Source organism: Canis aureus, chromosome 6 (assembly GCF_053574225.1).
Source record: "Canis aureus isolate CA01 chromosome 6, VMU_Caureus_v.1.0, whole genome shotgun sequence".
In the NCBI taxonomy this organism is placed as follows: Eukaryota; Metazoa; Chordata; class Mammalia; order Carnivora; family Canidae; genus Canis; species Canis aureus.
The window spans coordinates 70,913,957-70,927,977 of NC_135616.1; the positions used below are offsets into that span (position 1 = coordinate 70,913,957).

At 46.5% G+C, this 14,021-nt stretch overlaps 1 long non-coding RNA gene across 4 annotated transcripts; it reads right to left on the bottom strand.

Annotated features, from left to right (window-relative positions):
* Positions 1 to 1,907: 1,907 nt before the first annotated feature.
* On the bottom strand, positions 1,908 to 11,895 carry LOC144316355 (uncharacterized). Of its 4 annotated transcripts, none has more exons than XR_013382278.1 (3): positions 11,695 to 11,895; positions 5,469 to 5,526; positions 1,908 to 5,343 (listed from the first exon to the last, which is right to left on the bottom strand). It is a non-coding gene; the product is annotated as an uncharacterized LOC144316355 (long non-coding RNA). The 4 variants fall into 4 exon arrangements; XR_013382277.1 differs by having other exon boundaries at positions 1,908 to 4,798; positions 5,258 to 5,526; XR_013382276.1 differs by having other exon boundaries at positions 1,908 to 2,166; positions 2,398 to 5,526; positions 11,695 to 11,890.
* Positions 11,896 to 14,021: the final 2,126 nt, after the last annotated feature.

Consider the following 14,021-nt stretch of genomic DNA (forward strand, 5'->3'; position numbering starts at 1 on the left):
TAAATATTAAAAAATAAAAAAAGAATAAAAAGGGACGGAGTTTGGGCTATAAAAATAGAAGAGAGAAAGAACAATAGGAGAACCTTGGCCAACTTTAGACAAGTTGCCATTCTTTGTCCAGGCCCCTCTACACACCCAGGCCTCCAGAACGCCACGCTCTCCTCCCCATAGCTCGGCCTCCAGCCGACTCCTCAGTCCTCTCTAAAGATTCACCCAGGTGCAAAGTCCTCTTCTCCAAAAAAGCTTTCCCTGAAAGCCCTACAGAGCTGGGTGCCACCCTAGCCTTCTGGTCTACCCTCTATTAAAACACTCAGCTTCCTACAGCCCCCCACTTACATACCTGTCTCTTCTGTCTGGCGTTTGAACATCCCGAAGGGGGGCCTGCAAGTTCTTCCCTGCATTCCTGCTGCCCGGCACAGAAGGCAGTCCATCAAGTTTACTGACTTAGGAATTCAACTGACCTTGCCATGGAGAACAGGTTGTAAACTCAAGGGCTTTTGCCCAGCCAGGAGCACTTCTAGTTCTCAGTCCTCAGCTCAATAGCTCAGCGGCCCAGGGGCCCTACGCTGTCCTGGAGGGGCCCACGGCTGCCCAACGGTGGTGCGGGCTCTGCCTCAATCTCCTACATGAGCAGAGTGGCCTGGGGCCTGCAGCTTCTCCAGGAGGAGCGGGAGGACCTAGGCTTGGCACCTCTGTGACCAAGGTGAAGCGCTGACATTCCTGTCCCTGGGCTTCAGTTTCTCCATCTGTTATGTGGTTGTGGGTCTTAATTAGAAAGCTCTTAGAGATTCCTGAAAGGACTGTTATTGTGCAGCTGCACAAAGGATATTATGTCACGGTGGTATAAGAGCACAGCAAATAATGGCAACTAGAAATAATAAGGCCACTTATTCCCAGAAGCACATTGATTTAAACCACAAAACCTCCTTGGAACACGGCTGGAGGATTGTAAAAGCCTGAGCAATCAACAACCCCTGTGGGAGGGGAGCCCATGCCAGGCTATTGCTGGAGAGTTCGCTCGGATGCTGTCAGCAGGCCAGTGTTCTCACTTAGGGGACATTTCCCCTCCGTCGTGAGCCCAGGCCATTTGCTGGGTTCTGGAGAGAAACAACCAATTACTTCCACAGCTTTTGCATAAAGATGCAAAGAATGGGCTTAGCACGGTTCAGTTTACTTTTAGTTCTATGTAGGATGAACATGGGTCTCCAGGTAATGGAAACTTCATCACCGCTTCTGCTTCTAAAATCTGCAGAGCAGAAATACCATCTGGTCATGGTATGACCTTGACCCAGCCATTGCTACCTCTGGTCAGCAACTTTGGAAAACCACCCAGCTGTGCTGTATCCATGAAAAATAAAGTTCCCTTCACAAACAGGTCATCTGGCACATGCAAAAGAATCTTTATGCATAGCTTTGACAGCAGAAAGGGCAGGAGCTGCAAAGGATGGTGCCTTTGACTGCAGAAAATTCTAAAACTTCTGAAGGACAAAAACACCAAAATCCAAACTATAAGATAAAAAGAACAAATTGTAGAGAATCTATTTGCAATATTCAGGATAGACTAATGAGCACTACCCTTTTTTTTTTTTTTTTTTTATGATAGTCACACAGAGAGAGAGAGGCAGAGACACAGGCAGAGGGAGAAGCAGGCTCCATGCACCGGGAGCCCGACGTGGGATTCGATCCCGGGTCTTCAGGATCGCGCCCTGGTCCAAAGGCAGGCGCTAAACCGCTGCGCCACCCAGGGATCCCCAGCACTACCCTTAATATATAAAGATTTTTGAAAATCATTACAATAAATAACAGCAACCCAACAGAAAAATGGGTTGAGGATACAGAGAATCCACAAAATAAAAATTACACATGGCTAATGAACAGCTTATAAAAATATAACGATGAAATACATGTAATGAAAGATGAAATTTTATTTTAAATACATAAAAAAGATGTATTTATTCATTCATTCATTTTAGAGAGAGCGTGTGCACGTGCAAGCACGAGTGAGGGGTGGGGCCGAGGAGGAGAATCTTCAAGCAGACTCCATGCTGAGCAGGGAGCCCGACACAGGGCTCGATCCCAGGAGATCATGACCTGAGCTGATGGCAGACGCTTCACCAACTGAGCCACCCAAGGAGCCCCTAAAAATGACACCTTTAAGAAGTTTTCCTAAGACAACGATAGAGACAAGAGAGCAGAGATATCATAAAAGAACATTGATCAGCAAAAAAGAACTTAAGTATGTATTCTCTTATCACTGAAATCCTAAAACTTGAATGGAACCCCCCACCCCAAAGTGCAAGGCCCGCTTACACCATGTACATATTTAGTGTAGCAAATACGGGTTTGTAAAAACATTTTTTAAGCTCTCTGGGTCCATTCCCCTCTCCTCTGCCCAACCTCTTTCCAAGTTTTCCAGCAGAGAAGGCATTTGAATGTTCAAGATCTTCAGATGCAACCACATTCGCATGTGTGTCAATACTCCACAGCTCTTTCCCAGAGCGAGGCCGCCCAGAGAGCAGGAACAAGGGCACTAGCCGAGGGACACCTGATATAGGGTGCAGGGAGGTGGGTGTCCACACCCTGAAGGCACTGCGCCCTTCCCCACCTCACCAAGACCATCCCCAATCCTTCATGACTGACTTTGGGTGGCCGGTGCAGCAAACTAACCCTTCAGACAGGAGGCTGCTGGCCTGTAGGCACTCACCAAAGGACTCTACCAACTGTCTCCTCAGGGGCGAGCTGTCCTCCTCCACACCTACCTCCTTCTGCTCAGATTCCTAACCGCCAGCTCATTCTCAACTCTTCCCAAAGCCTCTCAACTCTGTGTCCAAAGAGCTGTTTCAAAAGCTCAGTATGTCAGCCTAGACCCCGAAGAGGGTCTGCTTGGGGTATATCCATGAACGGCAGGCCCCAATTGCTCTCTGCATCCTTTCCTGTGTATCCCCTGTGGGGTTCTGGAGCCAGCAGGTTCTGAGGGCAGAGAAGGATCTCCCCTTTCATCTTGTTCTTGCTAGAGCATGAGTACTTCTTTAATAGATACTTGCTTCTTAAATCACAACATAATATCTGAACACAAAGACAGGTTATTGGATGTGAGTAGAGTTTTAAGTTTACCCCCCGAAACGTATAAATTTGTTGTTTTTGTCAATACAGTCAATCAAATTATTTCAACGACATCAACGTTCATTGAGGGCCTGAGGAGCGTCAGGGATTGGTTAGGCCTGAGGGAAATACAAAGGTAAGTACATTCTTCCCTTCCATGGGCTTCTAGAAGTGCTCAAAATATGAAATAAAATACAAGCTTTATTGTATCTTATTATACTAGAAATGGAGGTGCAGAAAGCAACAGGGAGAAAAGATGAACTCACTTTCAGATTCTATGTATTTATTCCTGAGAACTATGGAGTTTTCTGAGTCTATCTCTTACTCTGTCAGAGTGTGCGTGCATGCGTGTGCACTCGTACATGGGTGGACTTCCCCTCCAGGGGGGCTGCCATTAATGGACCTGCCTCCCTAGACAAGCTCTTTTCTTTGTGTCTCTGTATTTCAAATTCCAAGTTCCCAGGTGAACGTGAGCAGGTCATAGCATAAACGTGGCTGCCTGGACCCCCGAGGGGTGTGGTGAGCATGTGTGTTTGAAGGGGTTTGAGGGAGGTTGAACCATACCCAGAGAAGAGCAACTGAGCAGATAACCAACCCAGTGTATGTCTACAGCAATTCTGAAATGTGTACTATCCTTTCTTATAAGAGTGACTTCAGGTCACTAAAATGTGAAAAGCCAAAGGCATGGAGGTGACCCACGATTGCCTTCATACCTTACATTGGGTTGTAAATTCCATTTGTTTACCGCTCCAATGGTAAAAAAAAAAAAAAAAAAAAAAAAAAAAAAAAAATTCAAATAACCTCACTCTTCTGTGATAGTACAGTCTGATGATGCTGATGATGTCTGGGCTCCTTTTCAAGTAAGGTGTGCTACCCTTAGGTACCGTATAAGGTACTATAAGGATCCCGTATCCAGATTCTAAGTCATTTATTCAGCAAACACTGAGTAGCAACTATGTGCAAATATGTGGTGGCTTTGCTTAGGGAATCCACAGTCTAGGGACGGAATCCATGATATGAGTCATAAAAAATTAAGTCATTTTACCTTTTAACTCCTTTAACTCCGGTCCTAGTGAAGATATGCAAGGAATACCGATTTCCAAATAGATAAGCATCCTTAACTGGGGCTGAGCATAGTTGGCCCCTCCAGCAGCAGGCTCAGAAGCAAATACTCATTGCAACTATGTTATGCAGAGTCCACATTATACTTTTGGGGACATTAGAGAAAAGGGGGGGGGGGTTCTATTTTCTGCCCTTGGGGAAAAACCTGACAGTCTCCTAGAAGAGACAGATACATGGACTAACTAGTGGCTCCGGTATTTCTATACAGGAAGGATTTAAGCTGCTTGTTGGTTGGGAAGGGGTGGGCTTAGGGACCGCAGCTTCCTTTGATTGTACAGAATTTACCTGAAACATCAGCTATTCATGACAAAATAAGAGGTGGGGCAGGGGATGGGGTGCTGATAGAGATGAAGAAGAGGGGCTGGCTAAAGCCTCCCAACTCTGCTCTTGAAATCAGCACTAGGCCTGGGTAAAAAAAATGCATCCCACCTATACAAAAGGAGCATTGCGAAACATGCAAACGAGAATCAGGAAACTGGGCCTGTGGTACCAGACTTAACGCCTACTGACTAGGACAAGTCCTTTTCCTCTCCGGACTGCAGCTGGGGCTCTGCCCGTGGTACTCCAGGAGGTTCTGAGGACAGAGGAGGACAGAATGGACAGGCATGATATATGTAGCAGATCCAAACAACTCTTGCCAAACCAACCTCAGTTTAAGGGCACTGCTCACCTGCTTAAGAAACCAACCTTGATTTCAATGGCCTGGCAGATATCCACCCAGAGGATATACACTGAGGAATGTGTGTAGACAACAAAAGGAGGAGGGGAAAGTAGCTAAATCTGCATGCCTGAAAGACCACTGCATTGCTTAATCATACCCAACCAATCCCTGGTATGAGATGACACATGATGTAGGACGTGCTGTATGTGATGGAATGATATAATGCATTGGCTTCCAATTCCCTTCTTATCAGAGAACTCGAAAACATCCTTCATCAAGCACAACTGAGAGACAGGTCTTGGGTTATACACGTCAAGAGAACAGAGGCTGAGGTCACTCCAAAGTGCCTGGCATCCCGAATCTGCCACTTACCAGCTGTGTCCCTTGAGGCACAGGACTTGAGACTGCTGGATCACAGTTCCCTCATCTGCGGAGGTAGCACAACCTAGCTCACGGAGCTGTTGAGAAGACTGTGTGTCAATACAGCACATACCAGACGCTCAGAGCGGGCAGTCGCTCGCCTCATTCTTGCCTGTAATAAATTAGTCTTCCTCTCCCATTTCCCAAATCTCCCAGTACCTACTTGCTGTTCATGTCTCATGTCAACGGGGCAACAGAATCCTTTTTAAAACTTAGGATACCTAACTCTATATGAAAAAGACTTCTGCTGCTGGACACTTGTTCCACTTCTTGGATAAAGTCCCAACAGAGGCATGAAGCACCATCCCCAGCCTCTGCCTACAGTGATGGCACAGTGCTACGTGGCCACAGGCCTCTGGCTGGAAGGGTTGACAAAGCCAGGGGAATGGATGGAAATAAGCAAGAAGCAGCTGCCCAAATTAGGGATAACCCCCAAGGTTGCTTCCAGACCTAAGATACCATGACTTTAAATTCTTTTCTGTTTACTTCATTGATCCAGGTAGACTTGCCAAAGCCCAGAGAGGCCTGCTGACCCAACAGAGGTTGTATAGTGAGCAGAGGCTGTGCAGGATTAGTAACTCTGGCCTTTGGACCGTTATCACAAAGCTAGAAGAGACCTAAAGCCCATCCCAGTGGAAATTTCAGACCCATGCATGCACTGTACAGGGGGCCAGCAGCATGCCATGTTGAAGTTGAAAATATTCCTTGGTAATATCAACTCAAACAGTTTTTTTAAAATAATTTAATTTATATATTTGAGCAAGAGCACGGCAGTGTGCATGCACACTCGACAACACAAGCAGGGAGAGCTACAGGCAGAGGGAGAGGGAGAAGCTCAGCCGGGAGCCAGACATGGGGCTCAATCTCCACACCCTGCGATCATGACCTGAGCCAAATGCAGATGCTCAACTGACTGAGGCACCCAGGCTCCCTCAACTCAAATAGTTTTTACTATGTTAATCCATTTTACAAATACCATATGGCATCTACTGTAGGCACCACACGGTACCCATGAAGTCCTCTATTTCCTCCTCTAATGACATGTCCTACATGGAACCCAGGGGTGGGAGGCTTTGGGCAGGGCGTCCAGGCATTTGCCTTAGCTGGATGCCTGTGTGTGTTCAAACTCCAGGCTGCCTGCAGTATTGTGATTGGAATGGAGCGGGAAATAGTGTGAAGGTGAGTCAGAGGTCAGAGGGAAAAGTGGCTTGAGATCACAATTAGCACAATGATAAGGTGAGTAGGAACAGAGTCAGATCTTCCTACGAACCCAGGGAGGGGACTTGAAAAGATGAAGCATCTGTAGTGACCAGAGAGGAAGAGAATTATAGAGATGGGAGGACTTGGGTGTGAGCATGAAGCAAAGAAAGGAAGCAGGAAGCTTCTGTGTCTGGGTCCACCCAATACCACTTGTATGAGTCAGAAATAAACTCTGGAAGCAGAACTACTATGAGTATTATGGAATAGGGAATGTGGACTTTATTATAAGATGAGCTCTTTCACAATGGGGTCAGGAGCTGGGAAAGTGAATATCTGACGGGGGTTGTTGAAAAATCTCAGAAGTCACTAACCTGCACCGGTGGGGCTGAATGAAGTGGAGCTTACAGAGAGCATGGCAGGTCTAGCTGTGCAATGAATGGGGCCACCCACGGCTCGTGAAGAATCTTTGGAAGGATGGTGGCTGGCTCTTTGCAGCCACTGCCTCTGTGAGTTTGCAGCAAAGCGTCTGAGTGTGGGCGTGAGGTCACCTCTGGTCAGCAGGAGTGGCAGTCCCAGAGGAGCAAGGAAGAGTGGGGACACACAGGAGCCCAGCTAGATCTCTGTGTGCCTCACCAGCTCCAGCCAACAGCAGCCTTCGGGGCACGTTGGTGGCTGCTCCACTGCTGTCTTCCACGTCTCAGGCCACTTCCCTTCTGGCCCCTCTAACCAGAGTCATCCAGGGCAGGGAGTGCTGGGAGACATAATTCCCAGCATCACCAAGTGACCGCCCAACAATCCCACACTCTGATCGAGGAGATAGGAACACAGTTCAGTTCTGAGACTCGCAGACCCGCACATTTCTAAAGTGTCGAAAAAGTGTATGGTAGAGAGGAATGCTGTCAGAATATTTCTATTCATCGGGACTCTGGGTTGCAAGTGACAGAAATTCTAAAACAAACTGGTTTGGGGGGCGAGAAACGAGGGGGGAGGCTTTGGGGAAAAATCCTGGGGCAGCTCAAAGAATCAAAAACAGGTGCCAGATAATGCCAGAACAATCAGACAAAACCTGACCCCATAAAAACATCCTCTCTTTCTTTCATTTTCCCTCTCTCTCTCAAGGCCTCATCGCTGGATGGTGGCCTCATCCTTCCACCTTCTTACTCAGCAGCTCTTGGAGTCACAGTTATGTAGCAATTTGACTGGAAAGAAAAGATAGTTTCCCCACCAGCTTCATGTTTTAAAATCCCTGATTATTATTATTATTTGTTATTGGTCCTTAGATAATCCCCAATCCTCCAATTGTTATGGGCAAGTAAGTAGGATGTTATGGTTAAGCCAGGTCACAGGTCTGCACCTGTGGCTCCGGAGAAACAAGTGAGGCTACTTTGATCAGCAATCCAGGACCACCTAGAGGAAGAAAGGAGTTCTCCCAAGGAAGGAAGCTCCATCCCCAGAAGAGGGGAGAAGAGGTGCTGGGCAGCCAAAAGTAACAACTGTCTACCTTGGCGTCTCAGGGATTGAATGAAGCGCTCCCCCAAATTCATTCTGCTCAGACTCGTGTTCTTTAATGTTCTAGCCACTGCAGCAAGTTTCTGACCACAGGCCCCTGAGGATTCCAAAGAGAACCTGCTACAGGGAAGGACATACTCTGGGGGGGTGGGAGGGGGAGGTGATGATCAGGTGACAATGATCATCTCAGAGACCTGGTGATGGAACAGTTTGCTCAGAGCTGTTCAATCACTTACAAAGGGGACTGAGGACAGTGACCGAATATCCCCAGGGAACACGTCAGCAGTTCGGCTTATAGATCGCCCCGTGGAGATTTGGGCTACTACGAATCCATTTTCCAGGGCCTAACCAGATGGTTTTCCTGGACCTTAAAGAGCAGACCAGGGCCGGGGTGGTTACTCAAAGACATTACTTAGAATCTGACTTCAGGGGGCATCTGGTGGCTCAGCGGTTGAGCATCTGCCTTTGGTTCAGGGCCTGATCCCAGGGTCTGGGGATTGAGTCCCACATTGGGCTCCCTGTGAGGAGTCTGCTTTTTCCTCTGCGTATGTCTCTGCCTCTCTCATGAATGAATGAATGAATGAATGAATAAATAAATAAATAAATAAAATCTTAAAAAAAAGAATCTGACTTCAGCATGAAGGTGGGTTAAGATGATTCCTGGTGTGTGTGGGGTGGGGGATATGTATACTTCAAGGTAAAAGCAGGATGGTACTTAGGGCTGGTCTTGATCCACTATGGAGGAGCAATAGATAAAAGAGACTAGTAAGAATAGGTTCATTCCTGTATATACTCAATCAAAGTAATACTCTTAGGTAGAATCTAGAAATCTTAGGAGTACCTCCGACAGGCAAAGTCTTCCCAAAATGTACCATCCACGGACTCTTTTTTTTCCTGCTCTGGCAATTAGGGCTGTGTGACCTTTGGAAAGCTGCTCAACCTCACTGTTTCTTGGTTCCCTCATATATTAAATCAGAGTGTTGGGTTTGGGTTCCTTCTGTTCTTATACTAGATTGTTATATCTGTTCAGTGAAGAGACCTTGGGTGGGATGTGATTGCAAAGGGCTGGAAAGAGGTATTTTCTTAATGTCTGTTGATGCCTTGTCCCTGTCCACTGGACAAAGCCTTTTATGTCGCAATATGGTATGAGAACAAGCTTAAAATGTGATGAACCCTTGAAAAGATGCATTCTGACTCAGTCTCATTCAAGTGAAAAATAAAAATGATTGACAGCACAGGGAGAGGAAAGAAGTATGCAGCACAGAGAGCAGGCAAGCTGTCAATCCATGAAGAGGAGTGGGGAGATAGTGCTGGAGGTGGTGAGAGAGGAGTGGCAGCAGCTAATGTGGCTGATTTATTCCAGTTTTGTCTGATATAGGTAGGTCCTAGGTGGATTACTGGATGACAGTTTAAACTCTGATCCCTTACATCTGCACTAGCCCTTCTGGAAGACCTTAAGATCCTCCCCCCTCAGATTTTCCACTATCCCACACCCAGTAACCATGAAATAGATATGAGAGTCTTAAAGGAACGAAACATTTATGTTGACCCTTGCCAGAGCTGGAAGGAGGACCTCAGAGGATAAGAAGGGAATACAAAGAGAGACAGAAACAGAATGGTGTCAGGAAGGTTAAAGCCCCTACAAAGGGGGAAAGGGTTTGCCAACCATGACCAGGACAAAAAAAAGGCCCACTGGGTCGTGTTCAGAGAGAGAAGATGGGCTAGGCCCACAGTCTGGGAAACAGCACAGCCTCACAAACGACAAAGAGACAGAAGAGCCATTCAGGTCCTAAGTGTTTGCTCTCTTGCCACGATTGGAGACACAGCCAAGTCTCTGAATACCCAGGCTGAGCTCTGGGTCTGGCACACAGTAGGAGCACAATAAAAGTTTGTCCAGTTTTGTCCAGTGAATGGAGAATGAATGGGAGGAAGACGAAGAGGAGAATGCTCTGGAACAGATCGCCCATGATGTTTGAAAAGGGATGAGATAAAGAGCCTTTGCTATCAATTCATTCCCAATCAGGAACAAAAGCTCAGTGTGACGATCGGCTCCTTAGGAAACAGACGGAGATGGAGATTGGGCAAGTGCATGGAGTAGAAACAGGCAAAGGGAGGAACTAAACCATGACGCAGATGCAACCCAAATCTCAGGTTCACCCCAGAGGCTGGCTCTTCAGAATTGGCTCACCCTGAGGCTGGGGGACTGGGTCGTCATATTTCCTCACCAACCAGTCATCAGATACAGACTACTCTTCTGGAGATGTGGCCTTAGGTCACCTGTGAACTGCCAGCTAATACTCCCAAGAACTGAGGGAATCAGTGACTCAGTCCTGAAGAAGGGATGTGTGGGCATACCACAGCACCCACTAAATAATTAACCTAGCCTCCTCATTCTACAGGTAAAGAAAAGTCCAGATATGAAATCATAGTTGGTTAAGAGCAGAGCCAGCACATCTCTCACAGTGATAATCAGAGTGTTCCCACAGTGTACATGGGGAATTGGGATAGGATTTGATATGGATAAGGAGGAGAAAGGAAGGTTAGATCAATGGCTCCCAAATCTTGCTGTCATCAGAATCATGTGTGAAGGGCTCTTAGAAGACAGATTCCTGAACCCCATTCTCAGAGAGTCGCTTACTGGAAGGTCTGGGGCAAAGCCTGAGAATCTGTATTTTAACAAATGCCCACACGATTTTAGGTGGCACATCTCCCAGCCTGTGCTTGGAAACCAGTGGCTGAGATAATAAAACATTGGTGAATAATCCGTACTTAACGAGTATTGTTAAACGACGTTATTCTCGAAGGGCATCTCGCCTGGGCTCAAGAGAGCTCACTCCTGAACTCCGATCTATTCAACAAATTCTATCAACTTGGAGACTTTAGTAGGATATACATCCAATGAAGAGACTCCCGCAACTCCAAGAGATCGCTAACACTATGGATGATCGAATTGAGCTTTCAACAGATTTCAACATGTGGCCCTTAAGTATGATTTTGTAGATTGATATTTACTGACGTTGAAAGTTGCTCATAATATCTAAACTGAGAAGGGACGCCTGGGTGGCTCCAAGGTTGGGTGTCTGCCTTGGGCTCAGGTCGTGATCCCCGAGTCCAGGGATCAAGTCCCACGTCGGGCCCCCCGCAGGGAGCCTGCTTCTCCTGCCTGTGTCTCTGCTTCTCTCTGTGTGTCTCTCTTGAATAAATAAATAAAATCTTTAAAAAATATATCTAAACTGAGAGAAAGCAGCAGGGAGGCAGTGGGGTATGGTGGATTAGAGCACAGTCCTAATGGACCGCATGGGCTCAAATCCCAGCCCTATCGCTTACTCGCTGTGTGGCCCTGAACAAGACTTATTTCCCTGTGTCTCAGTTTCCTCCTCTATAAAATGAAAACAGTAGTAGATAATTATAGTGCTTGCCTCATAGGGTTATTGTGAGGATTACACGAGTAAACACGTATAAAGGATTTATAACCATGCCTAGCACATAGAAAATACTGTAAAAACATCTGCTGTCATTATGTGTAACTGTTTGAGTTATCTACTGCTGTTGTAAAAAACTACCCCAAAACCTAGTGGTTGCAAACGACAATTACTCCTTACTTAGTGGATCATTCAGTATCACTTGGTACTGACTGGGGCTCTGGGATAATTTGGAAAGTCCAAAAGGGCCTCACTCACATAGTTGATAGCTGATCCTGGTTGCCATCTGGGAGCTCTGTGGCGTTTTCAGGCACAGGCTTCAATTTTGCACGTGGGCCTCTGCATGTGGCTGGTTAGGCTTCTGCACATGGTGGCTGGGCTCCAAGAAGAGTCTTCTAAGAGATGAAGGCAGAAGCTAAGATCTAAGGCCCACTTTGGCAGTTACCCAGGATCACCTCGTCTATGTTCTACTGGTTAAAAACAGATTCAGGCCCAGCCCAGACACAGGAAATAGATACCACCCATCAACAAAGGAGCCGTAAGAATTAGCAGCCGTCTTTAATCTACCACAGAGGTTTAACCCCATGTTTGTCAAAGTGTATATGTGTGTACACACATGTGCGTGTTTATGCATAGAAACTGATGTCTGGAAGAGTACGTACCAAAATGTAATCAATAGTTATTTTTAAGAGGAAGGATTACAGTATGGTTGTTATTCTCTTATTTATCCTTTCATATTTTGCTTTTTCCTGCCTGAAGTTTCCATAATAATGTAGGTTACATTTATTAAAAAGAGTAATTTCCATATTTTAAAAAATATGAAGATTTAATCAGGAAGGAAGGAGGAAGAGGAGGAGGAAAAAAAGGAAGGAGGAGGAGGAGAAAAAAAGAAAGACAGTAGCTCAAGTCTACATTAATAAAATTACTGTTCCGTCATTAATAAAATCACAGCAGCTAGATTAAAAAATAAAATCACAGCAGATAGATCTTGAACAAAGGTCCTAATCCTACTCCCCTCCGTAATCAGACCACACTGGAGTGTTACATTTTGTGCTAGGTTCTCAACTCTCAGAAAGATTCACAAAGGGAAACACAACACATCAAGGTGTGCAAGGGGAGTCAAAGGATCTACAAACTGTTTCTTGTGGAGAAGGATTTAAGGATACTTGGGTTGAAAAGAAGAGGCTTAGTGGGGTCCTGATACGTTGAACTGGGCCCTCGTTGAAAATGCAAGGAGAGCCGCCACAGGGAAGAGGCATTAGTTCTGGTCCTACAGACCTAGGAACATTGAATGGAAGTGACACAAAGGCAGATGTGAGATTCTTCATGCAAAGAACTTTCTAGGTTGTAAAAGAAAAAAGCTGGCCTGAGCTTCCTTGGAAGACAACAAGCTCCCTGTAGCGACCAGATGCCATGTCTCAGGGTTCCTGCGGGGAGGAATCCTGCTGTGGGGAGCTGTCTGACCTGGGATCCCTACCAAACCCCTTCCAAATCTCAGGCTACATGACATGGAGGCTTACATGGGAATGGAAAGAAAACACATGACCAGTTATTTAGGAAGCTGCAGCCTTATCCCGGCTCAAGGCAGTGGCCCAAAATAAATGAGTTCTTGAGATTCCTCTAATGAGTCTATAAATGGACACTGGCCTTGCTGTGAAAACATGGTAAGTCAACAAATATCATCAAGCAAGCACCAGATGCACAGCGATGTCCAGGGTATGAAGACGTAGCCTCTCAGACCACAGGCTTAAAGTTCAATAAAGAGGAAAGACATACAATCACGGTAGAGACCTACCATTCCTAAATAGAGCCATTACAGAGGACTACCTGTGGGGGTGGCAGGGGCCCCGAATGTAAATGACTGATTTGTAACCGCAAAGACAGCTTGGGGTGGGGGGCGCTTTAAGTTGTAACTAAGGGGGTGGGAAATGAGAGGATGGGAAGGAGAGAGACCAAGGAAGAGCGACCTTGTCCCATATCTTTATGTTAATGTGATCGGCTTTGGTGGAGGAAAGAAGGCTGCAGGCCCGGGCCCCAGATTGGGCTTTCCTAATAATAGATCACATTCCATCTTTACTGCCTAATATCATCACAACCACCTCCATTTCCCAAGGACCTACTATATGGTAGTCGCTTCACATATATTTACTTGTCACATCTACTCCACAACCAGGTAAGGCGATGATATGATTTTCAGGGATCAGGGCCCAGAGATATGAGGGGCAGTGGCTGGCCTCCTCTGAGGCACCTGCCTAACTCCCAGGAACCTTGTAACTACTCTGTGCCTCGGCTGCCATGTGTCCAGTGTGAACCCTGCTCTCCTGTCCTCAACTCAGGATGAGTCCTGCCTCAGGCCTCTGGAACTGAGTCCAAAGAGAGATCCAAACTTTCCATCAACTGGGAACTGTGAAATAGAAACAAGGACACTATGGAGGGGCGGGGGTGGGGGTGTTGGTCATATTCTGTTATGCTGAGACAGAGAACAGGAGGGACAGATAGAGAAATCAGAGAGAAAGAGACAGAGTGCACCGCATGGTTCCTGGTGAGTAGCACCCACTTCCCTGGTCCTATTCTTTCCTGGGACC